Below are 19,110 nucleotides of genomic sequence, written 5' to 3' on the forward strand. Positions count from 1 at the left end.
TTCATTTTTAACACAACACATAACTATTTAATTAATGTGTTCTCCCACGAGAACCATAATGGCAAAGGAATGCTCTTCCCAACCCATGGGAATTGGTTTCCACAACCAGGTGGAGTCATTTTCACATCCAGACAGTTTCTTTGATAGAGACCTTACCAGGTCTAACATGGAATTCCACTGGCCAACCAGTTCAAGAATTCCAATGACCACATAGGGTCCAATATAGGATTCCTCTTGGCAGCGTCCTACCTATTCCTCTGATAACGTCCCATTTATGAGGAATTTTGGGCCTCCTCCAATAGGCTCCAAATCAACAGAGTTGCCTCAGGCATTTTACCCTCTTCACCATCTTGGGCAACTCTTTTCCCTTGCTGAGATCATTTATCTGTAGGGAGAGGAAATCCGGGCAGGCAAGTACCATCAACCCCTCCAGGCAGGTAATTTCCATCAACCCCTCCGGGTAAGTAAAGGCATTATAGTCTTTCACATCTATCCATGACTGTCTGACATGTTAAATTTCTCTTTAAGCACTCTTTCCACAACAATTTAAATAATGAACCGTCTGCACATTATCATTAACAACATAAACATGCATGTACACCATTCATTTACACTTAACCTTCGACATGGGTCCACAATATCTAGATTAACAGGAAACATATCTAACATACATGTTGTAGACATTCTGATTTTCCAAGTAACACAATCATGCATATCATATAACATTATACTTTCTCATTTATGATTGCAATTCACATTGCAACATTTTACGTGGCGAGTTTCTTGTTGCCATTAAGCTACCACTACTTAATCCCATTAGCAATGTTAGTTATAAATATGCATCATTTAACAAGTATTCACTTTCCAAATCATTTTAGTTTCATGCATACAATATTGTCATGCATAAAATTATATGAAAATATTCATTACTGTGTAAATGCCAATAATACTTGAATTAACAATCTAAACATTTCCAATTTCCCATAGTGTATTGTCATCAACAGACCGATACATGAAGTAACTACCATAATCACTTGTTTACGAATTGTAATAATCTTAAATCAAATTCAATTAATGCATATAAGTTCTATTAGTTAGTCATACAACACTAACCAATCACAACTACCAACCATCTTCATGCATCCATGACAAGACTTAATCAAAAATTAGTTACTATAGTCAAGTCTCATTACTCGACTCATTGTTTATTTTAAATATCTAAAGGGGTTCTTACAATGTCTTTTTAAAACACTATATCATCATATTCAAGGACATTCCCATATTTTACATTCATGCATTGACTCATTAAAATTAGTTCATTGTAACTTCAATCATGTTCATTAAATGTATCATTATTATTGCCATATTTGCAAAGCAAAAGTTGGTAGTTGATTGTCACTTTCCTTAATGAGTGTTCAATATTGTTCATAAGTGTGACAAAAGTTTTATTGTCTTTTATCCTCATCAAGAATCCAATGTCATGAACATAGTTATGTAACAAACTTTATTACTTACTACTCAAAGCAGTTATAAACATGAATCACACATATCATGTCAAAAGTAGTGTACTACATAAATCAATATGTAGATTGTTAAACTCATACCTGAGTTAATGCCCACTGGTGGCATACCTCAATTTCTTTTCCGCTTACCAATTCCCAAAGGCGCCAGTGCTGCAACCTTTAGCTCTGATACCACTTGTAACATACCCTGGTAACCTCACATGTAAAAGCAGGGAGTTAGAATTTTTTTACACAAATTACCCACAAGTAATTATCCAAAACCACTACTCCACATTCGTCATTAACCATTAGATATAATGTTATAATGTAAATTGCGATAGAGGACAGTAAGTTGCATAACTATTGACAACCACTGTTGTAGTATATTAAGATAAATTGTCTCATGAACCTTGCATCCATTTCATGCTTCCCTTAACCATATTAATTAATCACATACTTGACATTATGTTTATCACATCAAATAAGGAATCAACATCATCAAGGATTCAACACCACCAATTTGACACAATAAGGAATCACATCATTGAACACCAATATACCCTGGAAACCTCGTAAGGTGAAAACCAACAAACATTTAATTTTATTATTAAACACTCATGAGGGTTTTCACCCCTCACTCAACGGCTTATAAGGGATTCCATCCCTTATCCATTACTATAAAATATTACAATGAAATATCATTAAAATGTCACATAACTAGCTAAGAGCTATTACATTTTCCATAAAACCCTTTTCCTACATATCACCACTCTCTACATCCTTGTGGCATGATTGTTATATCAATGTACGATCTCGCAACTTGTACTCATGAGCATGGACCGTTAGTTCTTTACCTACCACATTGTTAAACATCATTTTTATTTGGCACAAACCAACATCATTTCCTTTCATTATTGTCGACAACAAGCTTTGGCAACAAGATTAGATACAATATTAATCAATCAATAATCAGTCTCTGAAATTGATCTTTTAACATCTACTCATGTGCATGAGTTGTAAATATAATATCACAACATGCTTTTTCTAACAACGTTGTGCACAATAATTATCAAGCATGTCATAATAATTAATTAGTACATATATTCAAGTAAATACTTGTTTTACTTTCCACAATTCTTATTCACACTAATGCATATTTCTCTTTAAAATATCTAACCTAATAGTTCTACAAATCGTTGTTTCTCTTTAAAATATATAACACAATACTTATATCTTCATACATGTAATAAAATATTGTTTCTATGCTTTTGCATATGTGTTCTTTTATTTTTCAAGAACCCGACATAGTTCTCTATCATTTATGTACAAAGTTATTGTGCATTTTTTTCCATGAAAGTATCATAAAAAGGTTCTCGTGCATTTGTTTTCAAGAAAGTATCATATTCAACCTTTTCTTAGAGCATAAGAACTAAGATAACAACAATGGTAACCCTTTATGCATTAACCATGCAATTAAATCAAACTATCCAATATGCAACACACAAATCCTTTACCTTTTTACTCACCAAAACATGTAACTTTTGCAAACTCTTGCAAAGGGATTAACACCATTAACTTATCTTTCATGCATAAAAAGATATATTCTTTCCAAAGAAGGTTCCTATGACTTATCTCTGTGCATTTTATCTATGCATAGGTTATTATATTTTCTCATATTTAAATATTGTTTTTCTCAAGAGAACTCTCTACCCATGAGAATATTTCACAAATTACCCTCTTTAATCTATATTCACTTCCAGGAAAATGACTATGAAATCCCTTTTTAAGAAAAGAGAATTCATCCTATCTTTTCTTACATAAACACATATGCATGTTATATAAAGACAATAAATGTTACTTATCTTTTAATGTTGCAAATATATATAATAACCATCTTTTCCTATATATAATAATAACAATATTTAAGTACATGTAATATATTTTCTCTACCAAGAAAATATATATGTAATAATCAATATTTATCTACATGCAGTAATATATTTTCTTTACAAGAGGAATATATAACCTTAATATACATGTCGTAATATATTAAATTACCCATAATAAGGTTATTTAAGTAAAAATCCTCTTTTTTTTACCAAGAGGAATATATAATCTTTATTTACATGTACTAATATATTTTCTTTGCCAAGAAAATATAAAACAACATTCTCCTCAAGAACTTTAAATGTCTCATACATCTCTTCTCAAGAGGATATCTTGGGTACTTAGCAAGAATCTTGTATAATTTATCCCAAAGAAATAATAAAGCTACTTAGCTTTTAACACTTTCAAGAAAATCACAAAAATCTACTTAGCTTTTACTATGCATAAACTAAGCAACAAATATTTTAAAGAGGACTTATACCTCTACTATATTTTAATGCATAAGAATGTTGCAATACCTTATAATACTTTGTGCACAAAAATAAGGAATTTACTTTAAGGAACATGAACACTATTGGTCATATCTTTCTATGCAAAAGATTAACTTATCTTTTTTAGTTGTACCAACAACAAGCTATCCAAAATGTGGACAGACCAACGAGAAATCCAAAGGCATTATGAACGGAAACACTATGAAGAATACCTGGTATCTTTGCTATCAAAACAAAAACAATGCTTCTCTGGGTCACTCCTTCTTGACCCTATTTCTCGTTCGTCTGGAACCCTTGTTCTTGGCAGCGTTACTTAAAGAAGAGCTGCGAGCTGCCACCGCTATCTGCATCAGAGCCCTCGATCTTCATCATGTTATCATTGTTACTGTTCGCCCTTGAAGACATTGAGAATCGCTCGCACAGGATCAATCCCTCAACCTCTAAACCAGCAGATTAGGGGGATAAGCAGCATGCACTCAGAAGGTTGAGGCAGCCACATAGGCATGCAAAAAGATGGTAGAGAAATAATAATTGGTTAACGCTTCATAATTAAAACCACCGTAACCTCTCGAGAGAAGATGTGCATAAGATGACCCCCGAGCACCCTCAGATTGCCTTCCTTTCTTGATTTCATCCTAATTTAGTTTTCACGAATATCAAGAATTAGTTTTTGTAATTGATTCGTAACTTTTAAAATTACTATTTCATAACTGTTTGATTTTACATTGAGTATTTAAGATAGGGAAATTACAATGAAGGAGTTGCTAGATGAAATAATTATTTGTAAAAGTGATTTGGGTCCATCTAATTCATCTGGACCAACACATTAAGAAATGTTTTACCCATGATAAAGTTTTTATTTTCATATTTTTTATATACAAAAATACATATATATATATATATATAATCTTGAGCAAGATATTAATTAAATATTTTAATCATCAATATAACCAATTATGGATCCAAAAAGAACTTAGAGGGATCAAATCTTTTGAGGTGAAAATTATATCTCTAAGAACTTGATAGATGGAGTTAAGATGAATGGCTCTCTTTATTTATATATATTACATTTTTGAATGTATAATTTCTTTGAATAGATGGAATAAAATAGCTTAAGCATTCAATTCTAACCAATTTATTTACTCTATTCAAAATCAACTCTTAATAAAAAAGCCAAAATATAAAGTAATGATACTTGAAATGCTATAACCATAATGATTAATTTTTTTAAATTACTTTATATATATTATTATTATTATTATTATTATTATTATTGATATGTAAATTGTTGACATTGAAAATAATTTAGTTAATATGAGTATTGAGATATTTTATTTAGGAATTATATTGTCCATATTAAAGTTACGTTGCTCTTTTTATTTTTTAATGTATTTCACCATTAATTCAAATTTAATTACTTTTACTAACTTCTTCTCTATTGAATTAATTTTTTTTTTTTAAGATAAATTGGCTAACATGGATATTAAAATAGTTTATTTAAGTATCCAATTGAAATATGAAAATATAAATGATATCAATCTTATTTGTTTTTTATTTTCAGTGCTTTAAAAGAATTTTAAAAGTTGATATAAATTTGTCTTACACAGAAATATTTTATTTAGATCTAAGAGTGAGAGTGAAATATTTTTACCATATCTTCTTTGTATTGATTTGTAATTATAACTCACATTGTTTTTTAATTTTTTTTTTTTTTTTTTTTTTCATTTTAAAAGAGAGATGTGTCAACTCCACATTCAACAGGGATGAAATTACACATCACCCTCATACCCATCTATAGAAAGAGTCTCTCAACTACATAATATTTTATTATTATTATTTTTATTTGTTTTATATAATATATACATAGTATCTCTCTAGATAAATATTTATATTGAGTTTATTATTATTATTATTATTATTATGAAATATGTTATAGGTCAACTTCATATTGAACATGGAAGGAATTACAAATTTCCCCATCATCTAATAAAACTCTCTCTAATATTTTTTAATTTTAATTACTTTATATCACTACATGTAAAATCGTTGATATCATTAATGTTACTTAATATATAATAATGTTATTTAATACAAAAATAAAATATTTTATTTATAACAATACTTTTATATATATATATATATATATATATATAATGAATTATACTTATTATTAGTTTTATTAATATTTTGCCTCTTGATGCATTGCAATATTAATATTATTTTTAGATGCTTACTTAATAATTAAAGAATTGCACATCACTTTTGTCTTAAAAAGTAGAAAGTAGTTATAGAACTAAATTAGAAAATTTGGGCGTAGAGGCTCATTCTACAATTTAGTATAAATGTGATGTATAATTTTTGTTAGTGTTGACCTTTTAAAATAAAAATAAAAAATTATTTTAATTAAAAAATTATTTCAACTATAATCAAAATAGAAAACAAAAATAAATATTTAATTACTTTTAAGTAAAAAAGTATTATGGAGACTGGAGAATGGCGAGTGCTAGGGTTTGCTATCGCAGAGATCTGATGGTGGCCGCAGCCGGTCCAAAGACTGACGCAAAGGCTGAAGGCGATACAGGGTTTGGAGATACGGCGAGCATCATTCTTCACGGTGCTGAAAGGGTCCTCTCCGTGGAATGGTGCAGACAAGGATCCCAAACCCTTCCAGATCAATATGGCAACATATCTGTGGGGTTCTACGCCTCAAGGAATCATGCTTTTATGAACCGGAAACGACAGGAAATGCTCAGGACAGATGCAAATAGAGACATGCTCAAAAAACCCGGTACGATCCATGGTTTGGTTTCTTTTCCGAATCAATTGTTAACTGAATACGCCGAGGGTAGTGATCTGCGTGATCGATCCTTACGGCAAGGTATACAACGGGATCAAGCAGAGAGGTCCTCAATGGTAGACCACCTCGGTGCATGGTCAAATGCGGAAGTTCCCGGGGTGATGAGCAGTGTGGGGCCAAAACAAAGCCGCCACCATGACGTAATGCATTCTGAGAGCAAGACGCGCCAGAACGCAAAAAGAAATGGCAGGGGAGGTCTGCATGCTGCAGATCTGTTCCCTCTTTCAATGCAGCGGCCAAAACTTTTCAGATCTAGCCCAGATCTACCTGATCCAGCCAATATTCGAGACCCCAGGCAGCAGATCGTTCGCACCAAGCACAGATCGAGCAGAGGGGAGGCAGATCTGGACATGCACAAAGGAAGACAACTCAAAATGAGACCAGATCTGGAAGTTTGGTTACAGCCAGAGCAGGTAAGATCAACTCGTTTCCAGATTTTTATTAACCCCCCTAAGGGGGAAACCCGATTAGTGTGGGTTCATGCAGAAGGCACCATCTTGCAGCTGAAACAGCAGATATGGACAGAGATGGGGTATCCAGTTCAAATCCAACATCTGGTGAGTGGTAGGTGGTCCCTCCAGGACTATAGAACGATGAAAAGCTATGAGATCAACCCAGGAACAACCATTGTCTTAAACCTGAGGTTGAGAGGAGGGGCTCTGCCTCAGGGATAGCCAAGTTATTTAGGGGGAGTCAAGGGGAAAGCAGCACCCCAGCACCAACCCAAAGGATCCTACAAAAACATTTTACAAGGCAACAGAGACTCAGGGCCCTCTCCAGACCAAGGTGGAAATAAGCCCAAGCCATACTTTGTAGATCAATTGGGACAAACCCCAGCTCTGAACTTTGACTCTTCAGGGCTTGATGATTTCGTCAAGTCCTATGAAATGCAGGCCCTTATATGCCGTTTTAACAATTTTTGGCCAAAACCAATGGATCTATTCCACTGGATCTTTACCAATTGGACCATGGAATGTGACATACATCTATGTTCCAAGGGGTTTTTTATAGTAAGATTCACATCCAAGGAAGTCAGAGATACAATCATCAGCGCTGGGCCGTGGTTTTGGGGAACAGCAGGGCTGTTTATGACCCCATGGTTTCCAGATTTTGATCCAAACACAATGACTGTATCCATAGTACCGGTTTGGGTGCGCCTATACAACCTTCCTCTTCACTTCTGGAGTGAACAAGTCCTGGAAGGTATTGGGAACAGCATAGGGAAATATATCAAAACAGATCTGGAAAGGATTGATGAAAGGATCTACACCTTCGCACGCATTTGTGTGGAAGCAGATCTAAGCAAAGGGCTGCCAGACAACATAAGGCTGATCTACAAACAACAGAATTGGTTACAGGCACTAGACTATGAAAACACAGCTTTCAGATGTAGGCTCTGTAGGCAGACAGGACACCTGCAAAGCTCATGCCTAGAAGCCAAAAAAGTAAACAGTAAGAAGAAGCAGAAAGGGAAGCATAGGAAAGGATGGAAATTCACCACCCCAGACTCAGAGGACGAAGAATCAGAAGTAGAGGAGGAAGAGCCTACTGCAGAGAATGCAGAGGCTACTCAAGAAACAGAGACTCAGAAGGGTACCACATCAGCCACAAAGGACTCACAGATTCACTCAAATCAGGCAGAGAAGAATCAGGCAGAGATGACAAGTGCGGACCAAAGCATGGGAGGCATTAAACGACATCACCAGTCAGATACTTCAGACTCAGACAAAGATCCAGGTCCACAGAATGTAGAAACACAGTTAGTAATTGCTTCGATTGAGCCCACTCAAGGAGAGTGGCGCAAGGTCGAAAAGAAAAAGGGGAGAAAAACTTGAAGCGTGAGTTTTACTCACTGCCGGGATTCAGTTTTTCTTTCTCTCTTCTCTCTTTCTCTTTTCTTATTCTTTGTGCACGTTAGTCTGCTAACGCTGCGGGGGGTGCGTCAGCACTCGAGCCCTTGGAAATGCCCAGCATATGCAATGTAACTTTTTATTTTTCTTAATAAAAAGTTCGCTTTTTCTTCGGAAAAAAAGTAAAAAAGTATTATAAAACGTAGTCTAATTATAATTGTGCTTGCTTTAATTAAAATAGAAAACAAAAATACATATTTAATTACTTTTAAGTAAAAAAGTATTATAAAACTTAGTCCCACTATAATTGTGCTTGATTTATTTATTGTTGGTAGTACAATCCAATACAAAGGAGATATGGTAAAAGTATTTCACTCTAAGTTATAAATAAAATATTTCCATATCCATTTAAAATAACATAATTTTTTATATTTTATTTTTTCTAAATTAATTAAAACAAAAAATAAACAAAGTTGATACTATTTATGTTTTCATATTTCAGTTGGATCAGTAAATATTTTAATATTCATGTTAATTAATTAATTTTAATATCAATTTTACAAAAAAACATAAATATATATGAACCCCAAAAAATATTTTAATTTACAAATTGAAATAATTGAAGGAAAAAAATTGAAAATAATATTGAATTATAAAATATGGAAATAAAATATCTCAATAGTAGTGTTAAGTAAATTATTTCAATATCAATAGTTTACATATAAGGTTTATCATAATAATAATAATAATAATAATAATAATAAAATATCTATATATTATAAGTTAATTTTATTATTATTATTATAGTTATAGCATTTCAAGTAAAGGAAAATTCAGAAGGTTGAATCTATTTATGCATTCTTAAATATAATTTAAAAATGGAAAAAAAAAAAAAAAATATATATATATATATATATATATATATATATATATATATATATATATATATATACTTTATTTTTTGGTAAAAAACTTCTATTAAGTTGTCAAAAAAATACATCTTGCAGTTTAGATTACCCTTGCTCTTTGGGTTCACTCCAACCAAATTTGTTAGCCAAGAGAACAATACAAAAACCAAGAAGATATTGCCATGTTTCATATGAGCTCCACTGGCAAAAGGACCTTCATTCCAAAAAACCAACAACACCAGAAAACAACCAACATATGGATTTTACAAAGGAGGAGTTGGTAAATGAGAAACACCTTGGCCTGGAGGGTGGCCATGACCTTCGTGCACATAGAAGTCAATATGGACAGCCAAGCTCTTATATCGTCAAGTCGCTTATTAGTTCTGTGGTGGTTCCGATGCACTAAGATAAAGATTCTCCAAATTTTCCTCTTGGCTGAACTGAATATGATTAATGTACACACTAATTTCATTGTAGTCTTCATACCATTGTTCATGCAATACATCCAACCTAGCCACCAGGTCCCACAATTGCTCAATAATTGAGTCAAGCGAAAGTACCTGCACCCCTACCCAATGAATAGGTCTGGTTGTGGGCAACTCCACCCTCCTCATCGAATCTTTCCCCGTCCAAGCCCCTGCTGCCACCATCCCACCAGGCATGACCCATCTGGCGTTTCATCACTATAATGTGCACGTTGCACGAGATGTACTATGAATCCAGGATGCTTGACCACACCCACTCAGCCAAAAAACAAAATTCCACCACTTCGGATGGTTCTCAACCAACCGCCTCTCCCAATGGGCACAACTATATTCACCCGCAAATTGAATACTCAGACAAGAGGGCTGAAAAAACACCCCCAACAACACTATTTTTCCAAGTGAAATACTCAGCAAGCCCAAATACACCTACTACGGTCTAAATTACTGTCACCCTCTAAAAGGACAATATTGACAAAATCGTGAATGAAAGAGGTCTGCATAGAACGACCTCTCCCAATGCCCACATCGAACCAATGACTATGAAAGTACTGACTCAGAATGAGAAAATGATGAAACAAAAACAAAGCCACTACCATCGAACACTGGCCATAAGAAAAAAATGAGAAGTAATTGAGGCTTGGGTGGGAACTTTCACTTACCAAAATTATGACGAGAATTTGAGACTTTCGGGTTCGAATGAGCATTGCAATTTGAATTGGCCCAAAATGTATTACATTTGACATCACAGGCCTGGTCTGCAAGCAACCCTGGCTCCTTTCTACTGGATCCGACATTATCTTGCATGTTGCCAACCAATGTGCCCACTGCACACATACCTTGCTTCACCAGCATTGAGTAAACTCCAACCACTCAGACCAAAAGGCATGCATAGGTAATGGGCATGTGCATACTTAGTCTCATTAAAACCGCTCACCCTTCCTCCCATACCAAGACAACAAAAATGCCGATAATGCCTGCTTGTTGCCATATATAATAATCATGCTCCTTCTTGATGGTTCCATCCTTCCCTGCCACACATCTTGGCTGCCACTAGAAATTTGAGCACACGTCCGTTCACCCACCTCCATCAGGGTATATATAGAGAGAGTCTTAACCATCATCTATCAAATTCCCCATTAGGGTCTGATGTATATATATAGAGAGAGTTTTAACCATCATCTATCAAATTCTTAGAAGGATGCAATTTTTTAAAATTTCGCACTAGAAAAGGTTTGCAGATCAAGACATTTGATCCCATTTGCTCCCTTTGAGCTTATTAAGATGGATCTATATTGGCTTACTCTCAATTACTTCATCTCTATATAAATAGATCTCAATTACTTCATCTCTATATAAATAAATCTTTAGATTTTAGATGTAAAATTAAGATGGAAATTGAAATATTTTTTTTGTTATTATTATTTTTTAATTTGTTATATATATCTGTTTATTATTTTTAAATATAATATTAAATAAAACATATATCTATGATATTGCAGTGTAACACTTTAACTCAATTATGGAAAATACCTACCAAAAATGTATGTATCTCAAGTATCATGAACTTTTTATGTTTTAAATATTTCCTTAGTACAGATAATTTGCAGAAATGCACACACCACTAGAGTGGAATTCCATTCAAAGTATTGGATAATTTGCTGAAATGCCCACACCATTAGAGTGGAATTCCATTCAAAGTATTGGATAATTTGCTGAAATGCCCACACCATTAGAGTGGAATTTGTTCGGAAGCCATTCAATCTTTTAAAATTAATGACAATGAGCCAAATATATCAATCTGTTCGGAGGCCATTCAATCTTTTAAACTTAAGCATAGGAATTGAAAAACAATACCCTAACACTCAAGCTACAGGGAAAAAACTTCATGCTTTAAACAAAAAAAAGGCATGTAAAGATTTACAAGTTGCTATGTAGAGATTAAAGTAACCAATGAATGGCAAGAAGTTGGAACGGCCAAGAGTTCATCAGCTCTGGGGACGGTGAGTCCAATAAACTTTTCAGACATATCCAATTCCTCCCCAATCATCTCATCAGGAAGCCTCCTGTCACGCCCCTACACCTGCGGTGATCTTTCAACCGCTTGTAGCGAGGTGCGGCACCACCGAACGCTTTCTTTTTAACAATACTAACGTTTATGGGCTACGCCTATTCCAACATGAACATACTTAACTTGTGTTCTTATAACCGAATAAAGTGTTATCCTTTATACTTTAGCAAAGAACATTCTCAAGCATTAACCATGTACAATAAACCGAGAACATCAACAATAAGCAACAAGTATAAAGGGAGGGGCAACTCCCGAAAAGTCTGCCCAACCATATATTATAACAGCTTCTTCAATTTTACAATACAAGTGTGCTTGACAAACTTCAAGCCAACAATTAGAATAATTTTACAACAGACATAGAACAGCCTTATACATCATCATATGCACTCTTGCACAAATAAGAATGCCCACCCGGGCCACCTATCTCACTTTGTCAAGTCCTGCACACAATCTGCACCTCGGCACACTTGCCTCACCCAAACCGGCACTTAGAAACCCAAACTGCACTTACAACTGAACTCCAACACCTCAAACCGCAAGAATACACCTACCTCGCACTTGGGCTGAACCACGCATGAGATATGTGTTTTCCCTTCCAAAACTGCGCAGGTATTTACCCCTTTTGCACAAGAGATATGAGCGAAGTTGCTTGATTGAAATGAGGTGCAGCCCTCCTCATTTATACGCATCTCATCTTGTGTTTAACCTTTGGGCCGACCTCCTAAAGTATATCATGAAAGCCCCTTAAGCTTGTTTTAGCATGTCGATTTGGTTATAGGTTTATGTCCAATGTTCAACGCATATAAGTCTCTTGTATGCACACATAACTTATGCTCAAGCGTGATAACACTTAGCCATTTCCGCGTGCTGCTCCATATCGTTGCATACTTCATCACGTTTCTGTCGTAAACTTGTCGCAAAACCGCAACCCCGTTGCACTCTACCCGCTCGCGCGCCCATGTGCCCGACTCGCCTTCGTGCACGATGCGCCAGACGCTCCGTAGCTCGGAGGCCTTATATTCTCCTCCACCTGAAATCGTTGTCGTCCTCGACAACATATCATCAACCATGATATGGTCTCCTCCACATAAGGCAAACATCACTGCAACATATGTAGAACCACTGTCATCTGCAATATGTTGTCCATGTGTGTGTCTCCTCCAAAGTGAAGAGATCATCCCATCAAACCGACTCTTGATGTGCCCCATCCAGGTCCATGAAGCTCTCTCCTTCATCTGCAATGTGCCATCCTCAAGTCTTCATTCTTATAAACTCTTGATGTGCCCCATTCAGGTCCATGAAGTCCTCTTCATCATCTGCAATGTGCCATCCTCAAGTCTCCAATCTTATCAACTCTCGATGTGCCCCATTCAGGTCCATGAAGTCCTCTTCATCATCTGCAATGTGCCACCCTCAAGTCTCCATGTCACACTAGCAAGTCCTCCTGCATAACATTCCTGCCCTAGCACCTTGTTTGGATGTCCCTTGACATCTCTACAAGTGCTTCCACACAATGTCCTTGCATAGGTCTCTACCATGCTCCATGTCTTCAAGTCTCCAACCTGATGTCCATGACTAAGCTGCCCATGTAGTCCAACCAAGTAGACACATCACAACATCTGGTCATCTCATCCAAGTCTTCAAACTTCGGTTTAGTGAACTCGGTCACTCAACCATCTCACCATCATGTCATGAGTCCCTTCATCATAGCTCCTCCACCAAAGTGTCCATCAAGACTTGCTCTTGGTCGCGGCCATGACAAGTCCACCCAAAACATCACAAGTGTGTGCCCTCCTTAACTTGTCCATGAGTCATGCCGGGCACTTAGCCAATTCTCCATGTGGCTAAAGCATGACCCAATCTTCCATAACGATCATCAAGTTCCACCCTTGTCAAGGGCCTTTGCACCTTCAACCATAAGGTCACAAGTAGCCCCAACAAGCCCTGCAATAGTTGACAATCCTTGCTTCTCCATACAAGGTCCCATCATAGTCATCCATGGTAAGATGTCCTCTTGCCTTGGCAAACTGACTTTGCCCTTCCCTGCACACGGTCCATCTCCCAAATGCTCAAATGAAACACAAGTATCATCACTTACTTCATCATCATGAGGCTCCTCCATGTGAGTGACCTCATCCATACATGTTGACAAACTACACGATCCTGGTTCAACTTGATCATCCTCAAGTTCATCCTTCATCGTAGTCATGTATTCAACATCTTTGATCATCACGGCTTCCTCTTCCTTGATGGCACAATCTGCAACTTCACCTTGCTCCATTGTCCAACCGGGTTGAAGAAGTTCTTTTTCAGCTTCCCTCTTCAAGGCTATGAGATGCTTCAATTCCTTTTGTCTCATCTCGAGCTCTTTGAATTCAGCTTCAATCAAGTCTCCTTCCTTCGCAAGTCAAAGAGCTTCCCCCATATCAGTAACTTCTTCCTTAACCAAGGCACGGAGAGCATCCCTTGTTTCAAACATCCTTTTGCCACATTCTACAAATCTTTGTGTTACTCTTTCTGACTCTTCAAGTAGACTCCTTCCGAATTCTTTAAAGGATGTATAACCCAATTTCTGCAAGATAGACATCTTCACCTGCAAGTATCCTTGTCACTGTCATGAGCAACCTTTGCTCACCAGCTCCAATCGAGCTCTGATACCAACTGTCACGCCCCTACACCTGTGGTGATCTTCCAACTTCTTGTAGCGAGGTGCAGCACCACCGAACGCTTTCTTTTTAACAATACTAACGTTTATGGGCTACGCCTATTCCAACATGAACATACTTAACTTGTGTTCTTATAACCGAATAAAGTGTTATCCTTTATACTTTAACAAAGAACATTCTCAATCATTAACCATGTACAATAAACCGAGAACATCAACAATAAGCAACAAGTATAAAGGGAGGGGCAACTCCCGAAAAGTCTGCCCAACCATATATTATAACAGCTTCTTCAATTTTACAATACAAGTGTGCTTGACAAACTTCAAGCCAACACTTAGAATAATTTTACAACAAGCATAGAACAGCCTTATACATCATCATATGCACTCTTGCACAAAGAAGAATGCCCACCCGGGCCACCTATCTCACTTTGTCAAGTCCTGCACACAATCTGCACCTCGACACACTTGCCTCACCCAAACCGGCACTTGGAAACCCAAACTGCACTTACAACTGAACTCCAACATCTCAAACCACAAGAATACACCTACCTCACACTTGGGTTGAACAACGCATGAGATATGCGTTTTCCCCTTCCAAAACTGCGCAGGTATTTACCCCTTTTGCACAAGAGATATGAGCGAAGTTGCTTGATTGAAATGAGGTGCAGCCCTCCTCATTTATACGCATCTCATCTTGTGTTTAACCTTTGGGCCGACCTCCTAAAGTATATTATGAAAGCCCCTTAAGCTTGTTTTAGCATGTCGGCTTGGTTATAGGTTTATGTCCAACGTTCAACGCATATAAGTCTCTTGTACGCACACATAACTTATGCTCAAGCGTGATAACACTTAGCCATTTCCGCTTGCTGCTCCATATCGTTGCATACTTCGTCACGTTTCTATCGTAAACGTGTCGCACAACCGCAGCCCCGTCGCACTCTGCCTGCCCGCGCGCCCACGCGCCCATCCGCGCGCCCGACTTGCCTTCGTACACGATGCGCCTGGCGCTCCGCAGCTCGGAGGCCTTACACCTCCAGTCGAAGCAGTGCACTAGCTGCGCCACTGCAAACTCTACAAGAAGCGTTCCCAGTAGCTCTCCAGGACATCGTCTCCTGCCTGCTCCAAATGGGATCCACTCGAAGTTCTTAATTTTTTCATCCACACAACCATCCTGCATGAATCTCTCTGGCACGAACTGCTCCGGTTCTTCCCATGACTTAGGGTTCCTTCCTATAGCCCACAGGTTCACCAGAACGCGAGTGTTTCTGGGGATTTCATAGCCTAACACATTGCAAGCTTCTTTAGAAAAGTGGGGAATGGCAAGCGGCGCTGGAGGATGGAGTCCAAGTGTTTCTCTCACCACAGCTTGTAAACAAGGGAGGCCAGGAAGATCAGATTCACGCACCATGCGCCCCATTCCAACAACACGTTGCAGCTCGTCCTGAAGCTTCTGGAGCACTGGTGGGTTCCTCAACAATTCGGACATTGCCCACTCTATTCTTACAGCCGACCTGTCCGTGCCAGTAGGCAATATATCCTGCCCTGTCATCATAATCAATGTAATTCATATCATTATAACTAGTTTTAGAAATTTGGATTTATTTACCCACAATCAAATTAGCTTAATTTCAAAGGTGTCTCTAAGATTTGAGCAGTTACCTCATAATCATAAAAGTGATGTTTGATTAAGGAACTAGACCAACTCCCTTGGCGCTTTAATTTTACAACTTTTTATATAATAAAATATATCAACATTTATCAAGCAATTTCTATGACAAATAATTCATTTAAAAGTAAAGATAAAAATGATACTCCTTTTTTTACATGTTGAAATATTAATTTACAAATGCCGTGCGCATTAACTCAGCTGAAAACCACCAAGCTCATCGGACCACTTTTGCTGTGAAAGTGGTATTCCGTAAATCTCACCCGATGCAATCATTTTTTGACGCGCATCCACTGTACTTTTTACAAAACCAAAACCATCTTTCTATCGGGACGTAACATTTGTTTTGTTTGGGTGAGTGATGATCGTTGGATTAGTGTGAATATTGTCCATCGTTGATTGCATCCAAAGCTGCATACAAGCCTGCAACATGACATTGCGTAAAAATTTTGGTTAAGCGCCGGTAAAATATAAATGAAATTAAATGTGTTCATAGAGTATTGGCAAAAGGTTTTTAATTTTAATGTTTGTTTATTCCTTACGGAGGTATGGGCATAGTAAAACGTATTTACATGTTATGTTTTTTTATGTATCGCATATGTATTGTATATGTTATGTTTTTTGTGGTGTTGACCATTCTGTAATGAAACGGTGGAACGCACAGCAGTGCGAAAAGGAAGATGAAGACGAAGATAGAAACGAGAACAGAGCACCGTGGATGTTTTGATGTCTTGTTTGGGAATGAAATGAAGTAGCAGAAGCAGCGTGTGAGTAAGGAGAAAGGAAATGCTAGGCAGAGCCTGAATGTAATTTTTATTTTTATTTTGAATATGAATTTAAAAGTGCAGTACCATATGTAAGAATCCCTTTTTATTTTACAGCAGTAAATGTAAACAAAAATTTACACACAGCTGTGTAAATTATTTTGAGACAGAGTAATTTAGTTGAAATGTTTTTGGTGAATTCCTCTGAGAGAAAGATGATGAATTTTGTATCAGGCATTTTATTTTAATGAATACAAAGATTTTGTGGGTTTATGTAATACTCTGTTCTCAGAAATCAGTTATAGCTTCCCTGTGTTAAGATTCTGGAGAAAAAGAAAACATTGTTTCTGTGTTCAGTTAATTTGTTTTTGGAATTTTACCAGAAAAATTCCCAACATTGAAGACCGTAACTCCATGTCTTTATCTGCAGAAGCTGCAAGCAAAACATCTACCAGATCTCGTGTGACATTGGGGTCATTCTGGGTAACGTGTTCTTCTACTATTTTCTCGAGGAACTCGTCTTTTATGTGATGTATTTCCTTGACGCCTCGGTTGATACCTTGCAGATCCATCCAGGCCATGGTATATAATATCCAATTTTAAAATCACCAAGCAGCAGAAAAGTTTCCTTGATCATTGCTATGACTCCTTTATTGTCAATGAAGTCGTGGTCAAAATACTTTCTACCGAAAGTCATCCTGCAGATTATATCTTTGGTAAGGGTCGACACAGTTTGGCCAATGTTTATTGGATGGTCTGAATCATAACAGAGACTTCCTCTTCTCTTATAAAGCGGAAGTAATCCAACCGTTTGGAGCTTAGCATTTGTAAAACACAGACCTTATGCATTTGCCTCCAGTAAGGGCCATATGGAGCAGAGCTGACGTCCGAATAATTATACAAGTAATTACCTGCAATTGATGGAGGTCTGCTGGCAAAACGCAGATCACGAGTCTTCATAAACTCACTTGCCATCTTGGGAGAAGAGATGACCAAGACGAGCTTGGAGCTGAAGTAGAGAGACATGAGAGGCCCGAATTTCAGCGACAGTGCTGCCAGTGCTTGGTGCGGAAGCCCTCCCAGTATGTAAAGCATATTTCCGAGGATGGGCAACGGGAAAGGCCCGGGGGGCGGCTTCCTGTTTCTTACCCTGATGAAGAAGCTCCATCCCAGTGCCGCAGCGAGTTTCAGACAAAACTCAAAGTAGTTAGGAAGTGGGCTCGCATATCCCAACCCATTCCCCATTATTACTTACAATATCGAAGGCTCCACCCTCTCACACAACAGAAATACATATAAGGGGTGTCGTAATTGATGATCAGTTGGTTAACACAATTATTTTTCCGACAAGTGAAGGCCAATGAACGTTCATTCCGTCGTATTGACTTACACGGCAAGTCTGCCACCACTTTGTCGAGGAGAATATATGTATGAAAATTTATTATAATTTACAGAAAATTTGGATAGCGTGGACAATTATGATTGATATTGTGGATAATTAAAATAATATTTTTGTTATTTAAGAAAAATTATGTTATTTTAGAATGATTTGTGGGTGGTTTGTAAAGAATAGACTTTCATTCTTATTAAATATTTTGATAGTGTGGATAATTATGATTGATAGTGTGGATAATTAAAATAATATTTTTGTTATTTAAGGAAAAATATGTTATTTTAGAATGATTTGTTGGTGGTTTGTCAAGAATAGAATTTCATTCCCATTAAATATTTAAGAATTTTGAATCGATTCTCAAGTAAACATATACAATTTTAAATTATGCTCCAAAACTTATTTTAAATTAGTAGTGTGGACAATTATGATTGGCTACTACTAAGAGTCAACACCATTATTTAAGAAATGTTTTGTAAAAGGTAGACTTTTATTTCTATCAAATGAACCATTAAAATAAATTCTTAATCAAGCATAAACAAGTTTAAATTATACCATGTGATCTTGAAATGAT

General features: G+C 36.6%; 2 pseudogenes; both read right to left on the reverse strand.

Moving 5' to 3' along the window:
• Window positions 1–15,470: 15,470 nt before the first annotated feature.
• Window positions 15,471–17,727, reverse strand: LOC149214500 (cytochrome P450 71AU50 pseudogene; annotated as a pseudogene).
• A 163-nt stretch (window positions 17,728–17,890) lies between these two features.
• LOC149214501 (cytochrome P450 71A6 pseudogene) lies at window positions 17,891–18,391 on the reverse strand (annotated as a pseudogene).
• Between the last annotated feature and the right edge of the window lie 719 nt (window positions 18,392–19,110).

This window comes from Pinus tabuliformis, chromosome 1_1 (genome assembly GCF_031772625.1).
Source record: "Pinus tabuliformis cultivar Carrire ecotype Pingquan chromosome 1_1, CPIR1, whole genome shotgun sequence".
Taxonomy (NCBI): domain Eukaryota; kingdom Viridiplantae; phylum Streptophyta; class Pinopsida; order Pinales; family Pinaceae; genus Pinus; species Pinus tabuliformis.